The sequence below is a fragment of the Pollicipes pollicipes genome, unplaced genomic scaffold, assembly GCF_011947565.3.
Source record: "Pollicipes pollicipes isolate AB1234 unplaced genomic scaffold, Ppol_2.1 Scaffold_4740;HRSCAF=5597_pilon_pilon_pilon, whole genome shotgun sequence".
NCBI classification, from domain to species: domain Eukaryota; kingdom Metazoa; phylum Arthropoda; class Thecostraca; order Pollicipedomorpha; family Pollicipedidae; genus Pollicipes; species Pollicipes pollicipes.
Genome location: NW_023596545.1, coordinates 27,262,364 through 27,267,126, shown reverse-complemented (window position 1 = coordinate 27,267,126; position 4,763 = coordinate 27,262,364).

Below are 4,763 nucleotides of genomic sequence, written 5' to 3'. Positions count from 1 at the left end.
AATAGTTTATAAATTTGACCTAAGTTGCCCTCGGATAACCTCTAGGCTACCACAATTTTTATTTTTGTGCCTGGAATATTTTTGTCTCTCAGCTACACCTAATAAAATGAGCTTAGTCGGAAGCACACTGAAGAAAAGCATCGTTCTTGTAAGCTACTGGTGGACCAATTTCGACCGGTGACTTAATTTGACCTGGCACATGTGGGAGAACGAAAGTGGTCGAAATGAACTCTCTGCAGTCTTTATGCTCATTTCCGTGCTCTCAATAGCCGTATTGACATGTTAACATAGGTTTTGACTGCATCCATTGGACCAACCGTTTCTGACCTTCCGTGGCCTCTGATGACTTCACGTTTGACCTAGCGTCAAAAATTTGGGCTGCATTCTCCATGATTTGGCGAGACGTTTAAAATGGCATCTTTGTTTTTCTCATACAGCATCTGGCAGTTGGAGATCCCGGGGGAAGTCAACTCCCACCCGGCCGGACGCGGTTGTCCCAGACCCGCGGCCGAGCGCGGTTGTCCCAAACCCCGGCCGGGCGCGGTCGTCCCAGACCCCCGGCCCGGCGCGGGTTAAGTGTCCAAGCGTGCTCCTACAAACACACAAAGTAAACGCGCCCGTTAATACAGTGTGTGTGCGGACCAGCAGCATCGGGTGATTTTGTGCGATCTTACAGCGGTCCCGTGGCGAGTTATTCTAGTAATATGTGCTTCGACTCGGCTACCGACCCTCCGTGCGGGAAAATGCCTCCAGATGGGTTTGGGTCAAGCCGATGAACTTACCAACCATGTGATTTCAGAGAGGAAAGACATCCTGAACAACGTTCAAAAAGTCATTAGCGACATGTGTAGGGAGAAAAGGGTGAAAGCCACTGAGATCATGTCAAGCATAAAACAAGTGGCTGATGGAATCCTCGAGTTGTTGACAAATGAGGAATTTTCATCGTTTAAGAAGATGCTCGTGAAACTAATAAGAGTTCAGATACGGAAGAAGCCGCAAAGCGAAAAAACACGCAAAAAGACAGGTACAAACAAATGGTCAATGCGTGATCTTTATCACATCACGGTGTAGCTTAGAAACTTGTTGGCATTGCCTGGTCCAAAAGTTCAGAAACAAGGCACTGTCGCTGTCGCCAAGAGAGTCCAGTTACCGCCATCGAGCAAGCTTTCTGTTAGATCAGCCTGGCCGAGGGGATGTTCTTCGGCCCAGTGCATCGACGCCAGACGCTGGGATCACAGACGCAGGAGGAAAGGTGCCTACACATTACTGTCCGGAACATGCCACGGCTTGCAACATCTGCAGCGCGCAATCCGTTCCCATCATGTTCAGAATACCAGGCACGACTGGATCTCAGGAGTTTTCCCCTGCCATCAGTCGCTTCAGCAGAACGGACGAGTGAATTTCGTCACAGTAATGGGGAAGACCTGACCAGCCGTGCTGCCCCACAGCGGACATATATGGTATACAACTGGAAACGTCCATCCGCATAAAATGAAACGAGGTGTTGCCAATGGGCTGCATTTTGACTGATGACAGGACCTATCGCTTTAAGTTTGTTGCCCAGGATTCGTTGCCCATGATAAGCGAGGCGCTTGTCGTGGTTGTTTATGAGCCGCCGGGCGGCGCATACATTGCTCCTTTTATGCCGCAGTTAGGAAAAGCCAAACACGTATGTTTGGAGCTGAACTAAGACGCTCGTGTGTATGAAGCGAATGTTCTCGTTCTCGGATACGACGCAGCAAAAGCAAAAACGGGTCACCAAAGGCCGTCCGTCGTCTGTTCAAGCTAGAACATAAACTACCGGACCAAACCGGTCCGACCAGTCCGACCAGTCCGGACCAAACCGGACCAAACCGGTCCGACCGGTTCGTGTGTCACTTGTACGACAGCGAATTAAATCCTCGAGAGATGTTTGCGCAGTTAGACGTTGTACCCACCCCGGCAAACTGCCCTCGAGTCCAATCAAGAGGCCTGTGTCCGTGTCGCTCAACTTCCGCTACTCGTCAGGCTGCAAGCTATTCCGGGACATGTTGACGAAATATCCTGTAATGTCTACGCCCGTGTAGACATTACACCTCATGTTATTGAAGGTACGCGGATCTTAACGCTGACGAGGAGCAGAAAGAGCAGGACATCAGTAGGCTTGATGACACTCCTCATCTTTAGCGGCAAGCACTACGCACCAATCAGGCTCTGCATGGAGCAACAGCCGTAGTCCCGACACAGAATGTCGGTCCGTCGCGGACGTTGGTCTGCCGCGGACGTTGGTCCGTCGCGGACGTTGGCCGGTCGCGGACTTTGGTCCGTCGCGGACGTTGGTCTGTCGCGGACGTTGGTCTGCCGCAGGCGTTGGTCTGTCGCGGACCTTGGTCTGTTGCGAACGTTGGTTTGTTCGTTGATGGCTGTGCACAGACGCTCACTGGTTCGATCATTTTACAGCGCAGCGTTGCCATTACTGCAGTTAAAGTCAGTTGAAAAATTAGCATTAGCAGGTTTTGGGTCGCTCTTCGTAGCCTATGGCCCGTTCAGAATTCAAGGGGAGGTATCACCACATGATCTACCTTCTAGATCCGCCACTGGGTCGAGCAGCTTAGCAAATTGGGCCCCGACAACAGCGTAGGGCTCTTCAGAGCAAGTTAGAAGCACCCAAGACACAATGTTCAGGGCACCGAGCGACTGAGTGCGCTCGAGCAAGTTAACGCATGGAGCACGCGACAGGAGCGTAGGGCCCTCCATTCAACTAGAAGACCCAAGACCCTACGTGGAACGACCCTGAACGATGAGTTCGAGCAAGTTAACTGATGGGAAACCGAGAACAGGGTAGGACCATCCAAGCAAATAGGAAATGCCCGAGATCGACTGACGCAGTGGGCCCTCTAACGATCGAGTATGCCCGAGCAGGTTATGCTGCTTATGGGGACCCCGGCTATAGTGTGTTAAGCCTCTCGGGTGAATCAGTGGAAGCCCCTGATCGACAACAGTATCCCGGCACATTAGCAGGCAGTGCCCCAACAACGGCGTAGTACCACACGAGCAAATGAAAAGAAGTCAAGGGCAGCATGAAAAGCTTCTTAAGGATAGGATTGACCTTGCGAGTAGACACATAGGGCCCCCAGCAACAGCGTAAGGCCTCTGGACAGCCTGATGCCCCTTAAAACCTCCACAATCACCACTCTCTCAATCAGAGAACAATTATTCTTGTTTGCTCGTGGGTCCGTCACTTTCGATTGCGACTCTTCCTGGTTGCTTGGAGGCCCAGGAAGCCTTTTTCTTCCCGGCCGCCGTTTGTTGCGCTTGGGGTAACAAATGCGTCTGTTCGGCCGGCCATGGCCCTTCGGAGCCTACCGTGGGCTCCTTCGGTGTCCAAGAGAGGGGGACATGACCTCGTCTCCCTACTCTGGATCCACCACTAATAATGGATCCCGTGCAATTAAAAATAGGCCCTCCAGTCAATGATAGGTCATCTACAGGTCAGAATAGATTCCATACGGATCACAATGGGCCTTCGTAGGATTAGAATGGATGCACTTCAGGTCAGAATGGGACCTGCACGAACGAGAACGAGTTTTCGTTAGCCCCGAGTGGCCTCTTGGCACGTCAGAATGGGCCCTCTACAGGTCAGAATGAGCCATGTACTGCCAATAATCGCTTCTTAACAGACCAGAATGGACACTCTTCAAGCCTGAATGGGCCCATTTACATGCCAGATGAACCCACCACAATCAGCAATAGGCCTTCTTCAGTCAAAATGAGCCGTCTACAGCCCAAAATAGGCCTCTACGGAATAGGCCTCTGTGGACTTGGCCGTCCACAGTCAATAATTGGCTTTCTATAGTCCAGAATAACCCCTCTGCAATTTCACAATTGACCTCATTTGGCCAGAACGGGCCCTAAATAGGCCCGTTCTGAGCCAATAAAATGTGGAGAGCCAACTCTGGTATGGGCCCTAACAAATCAGAATTGGCTCTCCACGGGCCTCCAAGTGAGATGGAACGGGGGGGGGGGGGGGAGGCACGACCCCCCAGATTTCATTCAAGGTGGAGAAACGAGTGTGCTCCCACTATCTCCCCCCTCGCCCCCCGGCTCCCGCGTCCTTGCCAAAGTAATATTCGTGTGTGAAGTGCGTCAGCACAAAATTTCCCGCGCCGATGGCAAACGGCAGACAGCCAGTTCAAGCTGCTGATAGCCGGCGTCGATCAAACACCGCATTTTGTGGCAGATGACAGTTCTTTGAGCAGTTCTACTCGCTATAACGGACATGCGTCTGATAGCGAATGACTAGAATGGCACCGGGGCCGATGATTAAAATGTGCGCAAAAACATGCCAGTAAGGAGAAATATGGAGCACCAGGAAAATGCGAACGAAAAAATACCACCACGGAAAAAAATTCAAGAGCACCGGGAGAAAAACCCGAAACACACTCGCGTGCAGCGAACATGTACACAACTAAGCAGCTAACGACATCTTGCGACGAATTTGCCAACTTCAAGAAGAAGACAAGTAGATTTAGGATTAACTCTGTTTTAGACTATTTTGGGCTAAATTTACTTATCATTTTTGGGGCAGCTTCCCAAATCATTTTTGAACATCACAGTTCTATAAAGAAACACATCTGTTTGTCAAGAAACCGGAAAAGGTTTCCTTGTATCGGGGACACCGAGTGCATCGAGCCTGTTGCTTGCTTTCTTGGCGCAGGTGTTCCAAAATATTGTGCAATAGACAAAACCGAGGATGCGGTGCAGTTTGCATTGAGAGCGGGAAG